This window comes from Ambystoma mexicanum, chromosome 1q, assembly GCF_040938575.1.
Source record: "Ambystoma mexicanum isolate Mex_15411 chromosome 1q, UKY_AmexF1_1, whole genome shotgun sequence".
NCBI lineage: Eukaryota > Metazoa > Chordata > Amphibia > Caudata > Ambystomatidae > Ambystoma > Ambystoma mexicanum.
The window spans coordinates 179691231-179709995 of NC_090922.1; positions in this window are offsets into that span (position 1 = coordinate 179691231).

Here is an 18765-nt window from a genome sequence, read left to right on the forward strand (position 1 = left end):
AGCCAGTGTTGCATCTGCTCTTTCTGGAGTAGAGTAATTGCTCTACTCCCCACCCATGCCACACTTACTTTGGTGGTTGGTGCTGGTTGACGGCTTCCCCTGGCGTCTCCTGTGGACACCTGTGGACACTTTCTGGAGCAGCTTCTGTAGGAGCCGCCCTTTGCTTTGCTGCCCTTAGTCGCAGGGGCTGCCGGGCAGAGGGTTGCTCAGGGAGGGTCAGTTATGACCAGGTGATTCAGCCAATCAGTACGGGAGGGTGAGGGGAAACCAGGAAGGGGATGCCGGGGATGAATGGAGGCACACAGGGCCTGGGGACACTTTTTTAATACATACATTGGGCAAAAGGACGATGGAGGACGGCCACACTCACCTGCTTCCCAGAATAAAAAGGAAGCAGGAGGCAGCGAGCGGGTCACTAGACCCAAGGCAACGGGAGAAAATAGCCAATCAGAGGCGGTGGGCACCCCACCCCTCCGTTCATCACCCAAGCCCGCTGACACCCTCCCTCCCCTCAACCCATCCTCTCCCTGGCCCACTGACCCTGAATGCCCCTCTCTCCCACCCCCTCTACTATCCCCCTTGCACCTCCTACTCACACCCCAACAACCTCCATGACCACTCCCCACTCCGAAGTCAAATGCATCCTTTTTAATGCCCGCTCTGTAGCAAAAAACAGACACAACATCTTCAACCTTTATCACTGAAACCTGGTTCTCCAACGACTTAGCCCCTGTTGCTCATGAGGCATTCCCCCCGCACCCCTGACTACTCCCTCATCCCGCGAAACAGACCCTCAAGAGGAAGCGGCGTGACATTCTTCTTCAAACCTCACTTCTCTGTATCAATCGTTGATTCTCAGTCATGCATTCCTTCATGCAAATCCCTTCTTGTCAAACACGCATTACCTCTGACCTTCTCTCACTGCTTCCTAATCATATACAGACCTCCTGGTTACGACAGACATTTCACAACCAACCTCTGTGACTCTGTAGCCACCATTCAAGTAAATGACCCCTCCCTGATCCTCCTTAGAGACTTCAATATCTGGCTGGACATTCCCACCAACCCCTGACCCACTCCCTGGCCGACAGTCTTGATGCACTCAACCTCTCCCTTCATATGAATGTTCCAACCCACTCGAAAGGACACACCCTAGATCTTATCTTCAGCTCCCATGATCTGATTCATCAAGCCGCCCCCTTATCACTCATCTGGTCTGACCACTTTGTCATCCCTTTCTCCATCCTCTACCCTGCCCTCTAACCCACGCCCCCATTCCTCCCCTCACTGCAAATGCTGGAACAAACTAAAGATCATTTCTGATCTAGCCGAAGCCCTTCTTCTCAGACCCCCTACAACACCCGCCCCTCACAGATAGAAAACCATCGATTCCTTCGACTCATGACTCAATGATTCACTAATTCCTCTCACCCACTCGCGCCTCTGTCCCTCATGCATCGGACCCTTTCCCAAATGGTTTACTCTGGATCTGAGGAATGCCAAGAAACTAAATAAATCTCTGGAACACAAATGGTGAGCAGAAAAACTAGTCTCAGCTGATCCACTTTTGCCTTACATCATCGCAACTACAAAGCAAAAATCCGGAAAGCCAAAAAAGCCTACTACAACAATTGAATTCTCAACTGTGGAAACGCAGCAAAGAACTCCACAGAATAATATCTGAATTCGTCAAGCCCACTTGCACCACCTCCCAAACTGCCCATCACAATCGCTCTGTGACTCTCTCTCCCTCCACTTCTACACAACTGCTCTCAACAGGACGTCTTCCCTTAATAACAAACTGTCACTCCTCCCCCAACTACCAACCAATACAACTTCGACTCCTTCAAACCGATCTCCAGAGAAGATTTTCTTGACCTTCTATCTAGTAGCAAACCATCTGGTTCCCCCCTTGACTCCTGCCCCGCCTCAGTCCTCAAAGAAATATTCTCGTCCATCTGTGCAGGAGAACATGCAAGAACCATCCTAAACAAATCCCTCAACTCAGGAATCTTTCCCGATACCTTCAAAATTGCACATGTCAAACCTCTTCTTGAAAAACCATCCCTTGACCCACTTGACCCCAATAACTACAGACCAATCTCAAACACCAGATTCCTTGCAAAACTCATTGACCGAAATCCATACTCCCAACTAAACGCCTTTTTCGAATCCAACAACCACCTTGACCACGCCCAATCAGGCTTCAGTCCGCGAAATGGAACCAAAACCACTCTGGCCTCAATCTGAGACGACCTTAAGACCACTGCAGACTCTGCAGGATGCGCTGCACTAATTCTCCTCGACCTGTCTGCAGTTTTCAACACGATCAACCACTCAATCCTCCTTGAGCGTCTCCACTCCTTTGGAATCCATGGAACTGCCCTTAAATGGATCGCGTCCTTCCGCAACAACAGGAAACAAATAACCCTCCTCTCCCCTTTTGTCTCACCTGCTCGCTCAGTTAACACTGGAGTACCATAAGGCGCATGTCTATCTGCTCTCCTATTCAACCTCTATATGTCCACCCTTCCTGGAATCATCCGCCTGCACAATATCTTGTGCTACAACTACACTGACGATAGCCAAATCATCCTTAAAATCCACAACTCAGACCCCAACTCCCAGCCTGACCCCGCAGAGTGCCTTCTAGATATCGACTGTTGGATGAATATAAACCACCTCCTCTTAAACCCCACTAAGACTGAAAAAATGGTGTGTGGCAAACCACTGAGCTTCTACCTCATCCACTTCCTTGGCCCCCCTCCCTGGGCCATCCCCCGTCCCCCTCTGTCTTAGTTAAAAACCTTGGATGCAATATGGACTCAGGCCTAACCCTCTCGCACGAGGTCAGCAACGTATCTAAATGCGGTCACTCCCATCTCAAAATTCTCAGGTGCATTTTTCCCTACCTCTCCTTCCCAAACAGACTTGCTGCACTTATGTCTATTGTAATGTCGAGACTGGACTTTGCCAACTCCCTATACATAGGAGTCCGGGCATGCCACCTTAATAAACTCCAAAGAGCCAAAAACGGTGCTGCTAAACTGCTCCTCGCCCTGGGTCCTAGAGACCACACCTCTCAAAACCCTCCACTGGCTCACAGTCAGACGAAGGGCCACTTTCAAGACCCTGTGCATCACCCATCGTGCAGTGCACAAGACCGGCCCATAATACCTGCAAAAAAAGTTAAAACCTTACCTCCCAACCCGCACCCTAAGATCAAGCTCTGCTCTCCTTTTAGTGATCCCAACCACTAACTCCGTCAAGGTTGGAGGATGCTCTTTCTCAGCATTAGCCCACGATTCTGTGGAACTCACTTCCACCACACATCCGACACACCCAAGACTATATGACTTTCCGCAGGTTACTAAAAACATGGCTCTTCCCATAACGCTAACAACAACCCTAAAGATGCATCCCAACCGTTTATTCAATGAATGCTCCCACTGACTAGACTATAGACAGTCTTATATGAACACTGAACACTGATAGAATGGAGTGATGGAATGGACAGAATAGATTGATGGAGTGGATGGATGGATGAAACAACTGGATGGATGGATGGATGGAATGGATGGATGGATGGATGGATGGATGGATGGATGGATGGAAAGGATGGAATTGATAGATGCCTGCTAGGGATGGATGGATGGATTGGATAGATGGAAATGATGGAATCGATCGATGCATAAGGAATGAACAGATGGAATGTATGGCGTGAATGCATATGGAATAAACTGATTGTATGTATATGGAATAGATGAAATAGTCAAAATGGATGAAATAAATAGAATGGATGATGGATGGATGGAATGGGCAAAAAGCATGGAATGGATGGCTGGAATGGACGGATGGAACGGGCGAGTGGCATGGACGGATGAAATGCAAGGATGGAGTGGGCGGATGTAATGGGCGGATGGAAAGGATGTATTGAATGGAATTGGATAGACGCATGTGGAACGACTGGATGAAATAGATGGCATGGATGCATGTACAACAAATGGAAGGCATGTATATGCAATGGATGGATGGAATGGATGACATATATGTATACTGAATCGATGAATGGAATGGATGAAAAAGATAGAATGAATAGAATGGATGGACGCATGTGGAATGAATGGAAGAAATAGATGGCATGGATGCATATGGATTAAATGGAAGGTTTGTATATGCAATAGATGGATGTCCAGCACCCTGCACTCACTGTTAGGAGACTTCAACATATGGTTTGATGTCTCCGCCAACCCCATGACACGCTGCGTCACCGACAATCTGGAAGCTCTTGGCCTGTCACAATTGATCTCACATGGACCCACATTGCAGGACACACCCTAGATGCATGTTTCTTCACATCTGGCCAAGTCTACCCACTCACGCCATGCCAACTCATCTGGACTGATCACTACACTATCCCTTTGTCACTTCAATACCCACCACCTCCACCATTCAATCTCTCAACTACCCCAGCCACTCTACCTCTTTGGAATAAAATCATCATCAATTCAGACTTGGCCAATTCCTACTTCATTCACCTCCAGCTTTCTCTCGCAAGGAAGGACACCCCTCCATCGATTTCTTTGACCTGTGGCTATGCTATACAAAGCTATGACCCCCCACACCATCCTGTTGCTTCTCCTGATGATCGTCCCCACACCAAAAATTGTACAGCCCCTCCCTTGAAGCGCTCAAAACCCTCAAGCATCGCCTAGAGCGTGCTTGGAGCACCACACCTACTCCATCCAAAAAAAATGGCCTGTACAAAATCAAGAAAGCAACAAAAAAAACACGATGGGAACAGAATCTCCAACTCCAAAAATCCAAGCAGCGAACTGCACAAAATCCTTGAGGAATTAAATTACAACAGAACAGCTGCCTAACCCCTCTCCCTCATCTCCCAACTCACAAGCTCTCTGTGGTGAACCTTTCAACCACTTTCATAACGTTGCGCTTGAAAGTCACCACACCATGACCACAAAATTAGTTCTGAACCCACATTAAACTATTGGACTCTCCACAAACCCAAACCCTTACTCACCTTCCAACCCACTTTCACTTCTTTCATCTCTCTTTCCAGGTTGAGTTCAGCATCCTACTAGAACTAAGCCAAACCTCAGGCTCTCTGGAGACCCGTGCCCACCTCCCCTCCTAAAAAAGATCCTGACCTACACCTGTGCTAGCAGCGTAGCCCGCTCCATTGTAAATAACTTGCTTGCATCAGGCATTTTCCCAGATGCCTCAAAACCTCTCATGTAAAACCGGTTCTCAAAAAACCTAGCTTTGACCGACTCTCTCCATCAAGCTACTGCGCAATCTCCAATACCTGCTTCATTGCCAAACTAATTGACTGTGTGGCATATACGCAACTTGGCCTCTTCACAGAAGCCAAGAGCCTCCTTGAGCCAGCCCAATCGAGGTTCCGACCCCTGTGTGGAATGGAATCCTCCCTGGTCTCCATGTGGTATGACCTAAAAAGAACTGCCAACTAAGAGGGGTGTGCAGCACTTATCCTCCTGGATCTCTCAGCTGCCTTTGATACAATCAACCACATAATACTGAAGAATAGTCTCCTCACACTAGGCATCAAAGACTCCGCCCTTACTTGGATTACCTCCTTTATTTCCAATCGCTCACAAATCATTCTCCTCCACCCACCTTCCCAGTCACAAAAGGGTTGCCGCAGGGAGAGTCCCTTTCACCACTCCTTTTCAACCTCTATTTAAGCCCACTTCCACCTCTCATCCGCTGACACAACCTTACCTGCTACAACTACGCAGACGATACACAGATCATTTTCAAAATCTACAAGATACAAGCCTTGCCACCTCCCGACCTTGCCTTTTGTCTCTCAGACATTGGTCATTGGATGACTAACAACCATCTAATGCTCAAACCGGGCAAATCAGAGATCCTAATATGTGGCAAAACTGCTCTGATCCCCCAACCTTTACCGTGGTCGGCTGCCCTCTGAGCCCCACCTGGCACCTCCAACTCGTCACAAATCTTGGCTACGCCATGGATGCAGACCTATCCCTCTCCAAGCACATGAACTCCATATTCAGAACCTGCCACTTCCACCTATGCATCGTAAAACAAATCTTTCCAGTTTCCTCAATACTGGCCATTTTCATCTCCCGCCTGGACTATGCCAGCTCCCTCTATCTCGGCGTCCCAGCACGCCAGCTAAGGAAACTTCAACGTATCCAAAACGCAGCAGCCAGACTGCTCTTCACCCTCTAGCCCAGAGAACACATCACCCCCACCCTCAGAATTCTGTACTGGCTGCCAGTTAGCCTTAGGGCAACTTTCAAAGCATGTGATCACACACCAAGCACTACATAATAGGGGACCAGAGTTCCTTCAGAAAAAAATCATCCACTACTAGCCCCCCAGAAACTTCAGTTCGGGCTCAGCTCTTCTCCTGGCTATTCCACCGCACCACTCCACTGTAGTTGGCGGCGCAGATATCTATATCCTCATGCCCATCATCTGAAACACTTTTCCTCTGCACATCCGCAGCACTAAGAACTACCTCTCCTTCAAAAAAGCCTTCAAAACCTGTCTCTTTACCGCACTTTCCTGAAAACCCCAAAAACCCTGAATATATGAAATGTTTCCCCAAGGCGGTACCAACTGCATTCACGGCATCACCAACCTTTTTCCCAAAACACCTGATGGTGCTGGCTGTGCTTGTGGTGGCTCGGACCATATCGAACCATACACACACTAATACACCCATCATGCCCCTGCCTTTCCTCAAGCGCTGGGAGCGGATTCACAACGCTCACATGTAATGTCACAGGATTGAGGACAGGCCGCACCAGGCATGTACAGAAAACAGGCAAATCACCCACAATAGAAGTAGAAGCACAGTGGTCTGATAGAACTATCACCACCACCCGGCAATCGTACACCCGGCGCACCTTGAAGAATCCTGAAGCACAACTCGTATCCCCGTGATGATTAGTTGAGCATAGACTGTTGTTGCTGCTAACTGTTTTTATCACAGCAACAGGAACCAACAGAAGAAGCAGAAATATCTCAGCGGCGCCCTAACATCAAACAGCCACAAATGGCGGCAAGGTACGTATGATGATACACCACTCCACACACACATCGGTATACAGCAAGGACTACAACCAAAATGTTGCGGTAGTGCTGTTCACATAAATTCTTTGCCTATTTAGACCCGACTACGCCTCAACACCTCCAACAGCAGAATGTAGTGCAGTCCTACGATAAATTCAGGCACACTGAACACACAGCGATTCTTTAACACTGACACCACCCCAACCCTTCTCAGCACCCATCCATAGGCCTGATCGCATGGCCAGCCCTGTTAAGTCTTTTTGGCCAAATGCACACACGCATCATAATCGTGCTCCACTCTGAACTTCGGTCCTCCAAGGGCATTCCGACTAACAGCGAATTGAAACTATAATAATGGTGAAATTGTCGCTATACAAATGACAAGTACAATACAATACAATTCAGTCCTGAGACAAGCTGCATAATTTAATTGTGCCACAAGATCTGCTGCAACTGCGGTTCTGTGTGAGGCACCAGACGGGTCATGTGGTACAGATAACAGGGACAGAGGACTGGAGCAGTCATTGATAAAAAAAAGTTACAGCCATGTGTGTAATGGAAAATGGCCATAGTTCGTTTCTCAGGTGGTATACTTCCAAAAGGATCGGAGTTGTGTGATCTGTTCTGCAGAGACATCCAGGACGTACTTGTGTAGCTCCAGAAGGTTGTGGACAGGAGGAGGGAGGGACTGGACAGTGGTCTTCAATTCACACTTTGATCAGAGGGTCATGACCTATATGGGTGGAGGTTTGGTGGTTGGAGCTGGGTATTGCAGGATTGTTCTGGTAGATTAAGGAGTCCTGTAGACTTGTCTTCCAAGACATTAAAGCTTCCAGTCTTTGCTACTGACCAGAAATTATGGTGCAAGCTCCATTTTGCTGACAATTTGGCTGCGATCAAGACTTGTCATGCTCCAAAGGTGCACTCCCAACATGTGGTAAATTTCTGTTTTCTGCCCACCCCACCAGTGCCCCTCCAGCATCAGCAGTGAGAGGTAAGGGGTCTTGTTAAAACTCCAGCAGGGTCATTGGGAGAATGTAGACCATAAATGGTACTTCTAAAAAACGACACAGGGAACACATTTTGAAAAATGTGGTGGGACCAGGCCCAGAGGGTGGAAGCCAGCATACATATCATAGCAAATGAGGAGGTTAGGGTATACAGTGATTTTAACGAATTTAGAATAACGAATCACTTTAATAACGAATTAATAGTAACGAAAACATATCGAATTTTCTGTTAAAAGTATATATGGAGATGGGTAAGGGATTGAACGGGGTGAGGAGGAGCTTGGGTCGGGGTAATAAGGCAAGGGAAATGGGGGTTTGGAGAGGGAATATTCTTTCGTTATTTTTAAAAGTTTTCGTTATAATTTAATTCGTTTTTATCACATGGAACCGAGGTTAGTGGGCTGTCCAGGGCAAATTCAAGAGTGCATATTCTAATATTCATTTTACGGATTACTTCCTGCTCAATTACTGGCAGAGTGTCACGTCTATCATGTTTTTGTGCTCACAGGCAGGAGGTGAAATCCAAAAGGAACCGAAGTGCCCTGCCACACGTCCAATCTTCAGGAGACGACTGCACTGGCCCTCTGGTGGCTTGGACCTTTCCAGGCACAACTTGTGACCAATGCAGCTGTGAAAGTTAAAGGGATGGGAGACTTGCGATCTTGGAGGAACCTAGCAGTGTGGCATAGATATGTTATTTGGGTCTATTCCATCACACAGCAAGAGGGTTGGGGATGGGATTAGGACTATGCCAATACTTGGACTGCAACAGAATTTCCATTAACTGCAGCCCTGATCATTCACTCTCTTGCCCAGGTCAGAATTATTAGAAATGCAATGAGATGGTGGTCGAAATATTCCCCCACAAAAGAAGGGTGGTTGAGAGATTTGGTTTGATGTAATGACCAAGAAGTTACCTACAGAGAATTGGCAGTACATACATTTCGCCCATTGAGTACCAGCCTTCACTTAATATGCTTGCTCCAAATGCTGAATGCGTGTATGATATAATTGGTAGCGTTAAGCCAGAATGAATGTGATACACTGAGCTTGCTGAGAACAGAAAGGCAGTTTATAGGAGAATAATGTATGATAATGTGCATTTATACATTTCTGACGCTCTGCCCCTTTTTCCTCATCTGTGGTAGATGGGTTCCCCTCGGGATGGCATAACTCGGCAAGTTGAGGCTGTGTCGGGAGCCTGTGTTAGAATATCCCTGAAAGTGGAAGATCCTCTGATTATAATGGGGCGACCTGTTCGCAAACTGTACTGTGAATACTTGTTTGCCTGTACAAAATATTGGATATATATAATCTATTCAAAAATGTGAAGTAAAGTGTCAAAAAGATAATTTAAAAAAAGAGAAAAAAATTAAATAATAAATCCAACTGTCCCAGGTAGAATAATGCAACATGTTACTGACATACACTCATACTGGCTTAGTAATTTGTATTTTTCAGAGAACGTAACTTGGAAAGAAATAAGAATAACTTGCTTTAACAATGGCATTGTGCAGGGACTTGTGCTCAGCCAATCAGAGACTCGGCGCAGAGTGAACTTTTCTGAAATGGGCATGTATGGGCGCAATACAAGTTTCTGCCGAAGAGGGACAAAATACAACTATAATGGTCCTTTCTCTTATCTGATGACACATTTAAATACAAATAATGAAAATATGAAAGAAAGGGTTTGAACCGATCAGCCAGGTTTATGGTATTTGCATACATACAGACCCAATAATTACTCATGCTTTCTTATACAGCCTTTTATTTATTTCCTGTGTTATGATTTGTATGGCAGACCTCCAACGCACACACTTAGAAAAATACAACCCTCTAGGGAAAAACGTACCTTTTGCAAGGGGAACAAGGTTACATCGCACCCAAGAAAAACACATGCCAGCAAGGAACTCTGCTAACAGGGAGCGCACTGAAAAATAGACAGCAGACAGACATCAGGGTTTTGAACATACATATCATCAGACGTGCCACGCATCTCATAGGTTAAAATTTCCAGTAGCTGGTTGGTGCAACCCTATACATATATCATCTGCTCTAAAAGGGATGTCAGGCCATTGGTCCCATGCTATCCTGTTCATCATCTTCTCCGTGGGGTTCTTCTTCGTGTGACATCAGGCGCAAACGCTCCTAGTTGGCAATTACCAACACAAGTCATTGCATTGCCTATCTGTGGCTTAATGTGCACCTGGTACTGTAGACATGGGTGCATAGGTTTTTTCAAGGTCACGATAACTTGCAAACCCCGGCTCGAGCCCAGAAACGTCAGCGCCTTCCCAAATCTTCACACCCTGGTTTTAGGTTTGTTACTTTTCCCTCCTGGCACCTCAAAGCACACATCACAGGGATCCAGGATGCGGTGAACCCACCTGTCTGCTGTGATCTTCCTGAAAAATTGATGATCGAAGAGTTTTATGGTTGGTGGTCTGGGGCTGGCTGGTACACTGGAATGCTGGGGTCTTGGGACTGGGGCATCTGGGCACTATAATTTAGGGTTTGGACTGGTGAAGGTTGGAGGCTCTTTCCCTCCTTCTTGCGGGAAAGCTTTTCACAGAGAGCTTTTGGTCCCCTCATGGTCTTACAAGGCGCATTCCTTCTGGGATACAAGTGCTAATAGTATGAAACAATGAGAGGTGTATGTATCTTCATGGATTTGGTCTTTCTCACTGCTACCTATGCTGCAACCTGACCCTGCATGCACACACATATTCCTATGTTCTTGGGCCCGGGCCTACTGCCGTGGCTGCAGCGTGGCGCTAGGCCTCAATTTCAAAATGGCTGCTGTTTTCTAAGATGGAATTTCACTCCCAGCACAATCTATGTCCAAACATATGATATGGTGCCCATAATGCAGCTTATATCGACACCCGTTTCCCCTATAGCCTTCCCAAACATCTACAACACACTCTTAAGCCTCTGCCTCATCCATAACCTCTTGTGGGGCCTGGGACGATAGTCCCCGCTACCCAACATTCCCCCCTTTCATTCATCCCACATTAACAAACTGCCATGTAATGCTTTCTCTGTCCTCCTTCACCATTTCCTCCCTCTCCAACCTCTTACCTTCCTGGCATGGCCAGGTTGCCTTCTTGTGCACCCATGCTTTGCACACAGATCATAAACATTCCTCTGCTTGCGCATAATGCTGTTGGGTACATGTGAGTTATATACAGGCCCCATCGCCTGCTAGGTCAACCCAGTGTTCATCATAGTTCTCGAGGTCTGATGGGGGAATGGTGACCGTGGCAGAGGGGATGATGATGCTGTTCTACCCCAACCATGCAGGACATGCTTGCGTCCTCTGTTTTTACCTTGCTGTCTTTTGTACCGTGAGGTGCGGCATGTACGCCAATTGAAACCATCATCATTGCACTGCTAGGCATTGCTTTGGCATAGCATCGAAGTCCCATCCGGCACATGCAGAACATTACCACCACGAACACCATCACTGGTACCAGTATTTTCACCATCGACTCCATCCCCAATGGTGCCAAGGAAAAAAGATTGTTGAACCAGTCACTTTTTTGTATACCAGTCTCTGTTTGCATGTGGGTGCCGAGAGTGTGCAGGGCCTCTATAATTTGTGTGAGAGACCCGTTGGCAGTGTCATTTGGGGGCTGTACGTGCAACATGAATCACTGATCTTTTTACAGACACCTCCTTCCATTGCGGTAAGCAAATCCAGCACGTAGCGGTTCTGCTGTGTCATCAACCTGATTGCTCACATCTCAGCCTTTATTGTGTTTAGTCCTTGTTTGGTGTTATTTGACAACTTTATGACTTCCCAGCAAACTATTTGAAGCCACTTGGCATTGGTAGCTACTTGTATCCCTGGCGCATAAAATGTCTCTTACTTGTTATACAGCCTGTATTTCTTTCAGAAGCTGGGATGAGTCTTGAGACAGATAATTGGATCTCTGCTTTCTGCGCAATGTGTCCTTCTTTTTCTTCTTTGGCAGGATACGGAAGATGGGAGGTGGCAGTGGAATTATGGTGGAGACATCGGACACTGTTGCTGTTTGGGTGGGCAAGCCACCAGGTCCCCCTATTAGTGTTCTTCAAGGACCACCAGGAGAGCGGAGTGCAGCATGGCCAGCGAGCAGGTGCCCCTCCATAATGACAGGTGGTGCAGAAATGCTTGCTGGCCACAGACCCAGTAATTGTCCATCACTGCATCTGTCCCTTTCTTGAGGTCTGGGATGTATAATGTTCAGTTGCATTTGTTGTTGGCCCCTACAAAGACACTTCCCTCATTGTAAAAACACAATTCATATTCTTCTTGCTTCTGCACCTGCACTGGCTTCTCCATTGCTTCAATCCACGTGAACTTTGCCACATTTTCTCGGGACACATTGTTCACCCTTTGGATAACTTCTTCACCAAATCCCACGAGGGCTCCTGCCATACAGCTCATTGAAGTCTCTTGCCACCTGTTCGCCACAAACTTTACACCTTCCAACTTCAAGTATAGCCTTTATAAACAATGTATGCTTTTGGGATTCTGGGCACACTTTAGTTTGTCTGGGTCCATCATCACGAGTTGCATGCTCCATTCCTGAAAAGTGCTTCGCAATCTGCATAATGTCAGGTGGACCAAACATTGAGCCCCCAAAAGTGGAGTTTCTTGGGACATCAATACCTTGGGTGCCCCGACACGTGTGGTATCAAGGCACAAATGTAACACCTCCAATTAACCCTTTTTTCCCCCCATGACCTCATGTCTGCATACCAGCGTACATGTCAGGGATGGCACTCTATTAAGAGTGGCACAGGACACCCAGAAAGGGTTTGGGTGGTTGTGCCACAATAAAGTGGACAGATAAGTACACCCACAGCTGAAAGGAAAGAGAACGAAGAGTAGGCAAGAGTAGCAAGGGAAAAGGTACAGAATGAATTCCCTCTTGGGGTGTATGCAGATTTTGGAAAAGAGTATTCCACGAACCTTAGGAAAAAACTCTAGCCTTCTGCACAGTTTGCTATAACAGAGGCCCACGCTGTTTGCTCATGGCTTGGAACAGCAGCTATGGGTGTCTGTAATGTAGAAACGAGACAAGGGAAGGGGCAGAGGTTGACTGATGGGAACCAACAGACAAGCTCTGTACAAAAGGGTCTACAAACAGTACAAGAGAAGATACTTACAGACAAATCCAGGAAAAGGAGGTTGATAGCAAACTAGCAGAAGGAAAATGAAGTGAAAGTTGTGTAACAGGATAGGATAGCAGAGGACAGTAAGGAACAAGGTTGAGAGCTCAGAGGAGCAGGAAAGCAATGAGCAAGCCCACGGAGCAGGGCTGTAAGGTAGAGTGCCCAGAGGAAAAGGGCTTAGGGCAGCAGAGTAAAGCAGGCTGCACGGCAAGGAACCCAGAAGGGCCGGGCAGCAAGGAGTGGGCCCTGAGGGGCAGGGCCGCTGACCGTAAAAGGTTGCAGAGGACTGTAGAGGGCTGCTATGCCGAGAACCCAGCGGAAAAAGGTAGGTAGTAGGCAGCGGAGCGTGATAAGCTGCAAAGTAGGAAGCCCAGAGGACAAGGGCTGTAGGCAGCCGGAGTGAGGCAGGCTGCAGAGCAGGGAGCCCAGAGGACAAGGGCTGTAGGCAGCCGGAGTGAGGCAGGCTGCAGAGCAGGGAGCCCAGAGGACAAGGGCTGAAGGCAGTCGGAGTGAGGCAGGCTGCAGTGCAGGACGCCCAGAGGAGCAGGGCTGAGGCAGGGAGCCCAAACGGCTAGGGCTGTAGGCAGCAGGGTGTAGCAGACTGCAAGGCAGGAGCCCACCAGGGCACTGGAACAAAGAGCAGGTGAAATCAGGAAACAGCATACAAAGTTTGTAGCTTGAAGCAAATAAGGTGCCGGAAGGACTCTCAATGCAAGAGACTGAGCTCTCGCAGGCAGCAGCCTTTATACTGCCCAGCCCAGCACAGAGGCAGGCTAATTGGTTGCACCTGGCTCAGCACACCTGCAGACAATCGGCCACCTCCCTCTCTGTTCCTGAGCTGGTGGAAGCAGAGCAAATCCCTGGGGCTTCTGGGGATTGTAGTTCTGATAAAGAAAAATAGGAATAGATGGTTATAGCCAAGTGCATTATGGTAAGTGTAGTTTTCTGGGAAAAATAAAAAAAGCACCAAAGTCTTGCAAATGGGAAATAAAGTCCAAATAGTGAATAGCGGTTGATCCAAGAGTTTTCTGTAGATAAATGAATAACAATTTGTCCATATTGATCGCCAATGTATGCGTCCATGGTGCAGGCATGACAGTATGCCCTTCTCCAGGCTCCCTGAAGACTGACCAACAGGAAGAAAGTCTGTCACACCGTGAAAGAGTCTTATTCCCAAAAGGCACATCATGAAGCACAGAAAACTGTTTAAGGTTGTAAGGTGGGAGTCTTGAAAGGTGGAGACAGTATCAATGTGCTGAACCTTTGCGGTATAAATCAGAAAAGACAAAGTCTTTGGAGCACAAAACCCAACAGAGTGTTCATGAATAGAGGAACTGTGAATGTCTGTTGCAGGTTCCATGGCAAAGCTTGCTTTGAAAGGCAACAGTAAGGTGGTGAAAGGTGGAGCCAGAGGCACTCATTCAAACAAAAGAAAGAGATAGAGGGATAAGGAGCACTAGCGCACCCCCAAATTCAAGGGGTTAACCCTTCACTAACAAGTAACAACACAGCTAGTGCTAATCGTGGCTGCTCACTCTGGGTGGTCCCTGTTCCTAGCTACTATCCGCTATTCGGCGCAAGAGCAGGAATTACTTCGATGCAGGTTTGGTTGTAAACGTATACATATTTTATTATTCAAATATACAAAAAGATACACAAAATGTTTTAAGAACACCAAAAGTGTGCGCTCACTGCCTAATTCATAAACAATAACAATAGATCTCTAAAAAGTAGATCACTAGGTTGTAAGCGACAACTTCAATCCTTCATTTTAAAACACTACGTGGTTTTAGTTCAAAGAGGCTTGTAAAAGCGTACTGTGTTGTGTAGTATTTCACACACGGTCATACCTAGTTTCACACAACTCACTTATTCTCATGTTCACTCACTCTCAGAATCCTACAAAAATTTCATTCAAAACACACACATCTATTGCCCAATATGTTTCTTTCCATACAGTGTGTAGTTATCAATGATTGTTGGGGAAATTCATCAGGGGCTTGCTTGAAGGATGGATGTAGCCTACAAAATTCACTCTAATTTCATAGTAATTGCTTACAATAAAATCAATACATAAAAACAACTCTATATCAACACATTTCGAATTTCGATACAACTCTTCTCAATCAGAATTTGAAGTCCATTCGCCGTTAGTTTGAAAAGAGAAAACACGGTCCACCACCTATTGAGGAGCAGCAAAACACAAGAAACAAGAGTAGGCATATTAGTGGCCCATTCTGCTACTGCATACAGTATTAACCATGGTTAAATCATGGCAATCAATCAGCGTCGGTCCTTGATTTAAAGAGGCACAGAAGAGTATCCAATGGGAAAGTTAATCAGTTCTAGTCAAAATGCATATAGTCTCTAACTATTAGTGAATCTGCAATGGGGGTCAAGAACAAAGGAGACGGAGGAACCAACCTTTCACTTTTGCCCTATCTAATACTTTTTACATCACAAACGACTGGTCACTCACCCTTGAGGATAGCCGGAGTTTATCCACTAATTAGTGTTCCACTGATACCTCGGAAAGGATCTTCTGTTTAGTCGAGGTCGGTACAGATTTCAAGAAGCTAGAGCGGGAGCTAGGTATAGAGGAAGGGAGAAGCCCGCTAAAAGGTCTATAAATGCATTCAGTCATCCCAATATTTATAACGGGTTAGAAAAAAGATCCCACCTTGTCCTTTACCCGTTGATAGTTACACCATGATCGCTCTGTGTTGCTAGTCCATCATCGCCACTTCATGTGTTCATTGGTCTGTTCAGTCTTGCTCCTGAGACTCTCTCCCGTATTCCCAGTTCAATTTTCTATACCGAAAAGAACACAAAGGGTAAAGAGGGAGAGAGTGAGGAAAGGCACTACAGGAGTTAGCCATTTCCAAATTGATTCGAATCCTGTCATGAGTTCCAAACCAAAGTAAATGCGTCTATTTGGGGCATCTGGGGTCTCATCTTTTAAATCTGCAAACGGGCTTACCATATTTCATCTAATTAACAGGTTATCTATGTAGTTTCGGTTTCATGTTTTTTGCAGCACTTTTAGATGTTCCGTTTGGAGTATTCTGGACAGAGAGGCCCCGCCGGCTCAAAGACCCTGTTATTTCGCCTGGGATCATATTGGTCGGAGCGCTTACCTTTCGTGCGAAATCCACGTTCGTCAGGCTTTCCTCGCGTCTTTAGTTCGCCCGTCTCTTTCCACAGTCGAGTGTCACGTAAGTGCGTCGCGGGTCCGATTGCGTCCTAACAGCCTTACGTCTTTCCGGGGTGGTATCTGTTTCTGTGGCAACCAGCCCGTGTTTATATGGAGTAGTGCAACTAGTGGGCGCATGCGCAAAACGTATCTGAACGCCTCCATGGTTCAATCAGGCAGAGGCTCCAGCTCCATCCCTAAGGCATCAAATGGCTCCTAGGTGGGAACAGAAGGAGGATGAGAGGTATCCATTCTTATTTTATCTCAAGCCGATTTATATGATATAACACATTAAGTGTTGGACGTGCAACCACCGTTGGCTACTGCACTTATTTGTGCAGATTGAGGCTTTCGGTTAACTGTCCTGTGTCCCTTACAGGGTAATTCCTTTACTCAATTTAACAAATCTTATGGTTCGAGATATAATACAGAGGAGTAGTCTCTAATCGATTTGATGCGTGTGTCTGATGGGAAACAGAACCGTGTTGTATCTTTTAGCTGAGTTAATTACACCCACCAATCGATTTTGTCATTCAGGCCACACGTCATGCTATTGGTTAAAAAGGTCAGTCGTTGTTCCTTTTTCATAAGGGTTCTTTTGTCTCTATTGTTGTCCATACTTTGTGTAAGCTTGTATAGTACGGTCCGGCTAATATCTTCTGCATTGTGGTTGAACTCGATCCAGTGGTCTACTAGGGGTGCATTTCGTGTTTTGTTTCTAATGCAACTTTTGTGTTCTCCTATCCGGATTTGAATTTTCCTCTCTGTTTTGCCCACATAGATTTTCCTGCAGGGACACCAAATTGCATAAATGACCATTCTTGTATTACAATTAGTGAAATGTTTTTTTGCCACATAGTTGGGAGACCAATATCAACTTCTGTGCTTTTAAAGGTGGTAGAGCAACATCGACAGTTACCACATTGTACGTGGCCTGTCAGAGTTTGAAACCCCCATTGTTGTGGTAGTGTGGTTTGGATTACCGTTTTCCTACTAGTGTCATTTCTAGTTAGGAGTTCTTTGATGTTACGGCTTCGTTTAAAAGCAATTATTGGTCTAGCAATTGGCTGTTCCCCATTCTCCAGGATGTGCCAATTTCTACCAATGATCTTTTTAATACCATTGGAGAGATGGTTATAGGTGTTCACAAATACCAGTCGTTTATTCGGTTCTTTCTGTACACGTTGCATATGTTGTTCCCTATGTTCTAGGAGTGCCTCTCTGTTGTTATTATTCGCTCGTTTCCAGGCTGCCTCAGTGATTTTGTTTGGGTAGCCCCTTTCTTCCAGTTTGTCTTTCATTTTTGCTGCTTCCTTTTGGAAATCCTTTCTCTTTGTGCTATTTCTTTTTAATCTCAGGAACTGACCTAAGGGCAGGTTATCGCGTACATGGCGCGGATGGAAACTTGAGTAGTGCAGTAATAAATTCCTGTCCGTTGGTTTGTTAAATGGTTTGATAAAAAGTATTTTCTTGTCCGGATCTGAATGAATGGTAATGTCCAAAAAGTCTAAGGACGTGTTGCTATATTGATAGGTGAACTTCAAAAAGCCATTCTGTGTGTTAATCCTCTCAAAGAGGTTTTTCAACTCCTGTTCACTGCCTGTCCAAATCAGGAGGATATCGTCTATATAGCGACGCCATTTTTTAATATGTTCAATAAACGGGTTGGAATTATTCATAATGGTGGTAATTTCGAATCCCTCCATGCAGAGATTGGCTACACTAGGTGCCAGTGTGGCACCCATTGCAGTTCCCTGTATCTGTTTGTAGAACTCTCCGTTAAAATGGAAGTAACTTTCTACTAGGGCCATCACTGCGCACCATAATATAAATGATACTGGAGTGTTTATAACAGTATGATCCCTTAACAGATTTTCCTCGAGTAATTCTAGAGATAATTGTTGAGGGATACTGGTATACAGGGCCACTACTTCGAGGCCCATCAGGAATTCATTTTGTGGATCGAAATCTAGATTTTCCATCTCCGAAATGATTTGAGTAGTATCCAGTACAAATGAGGCCATCTTTCTCACTAGCGGTTGCAGAAATTTATCTGCAAATCTGGATAGGGGCTCGAGGACTGAATTAACACTGGAGACAATAGGTCTCCCTGGTGGATTAGTCGTGGCCTTATGAATTTTAGGCAGAATGTAGAATTGCGTGATCTGAGGTTTGTCTTTGATTAAGAATTCACATTCTTTCTTACTTATCCACCCTCTGTCTCGTGCTTTAAGGACTTTGGCTGTGATCACATTCTGTAGACGGGAAGTAGGATCCTCTGTCAGTAGTTGGCAACTGGAAAGATCT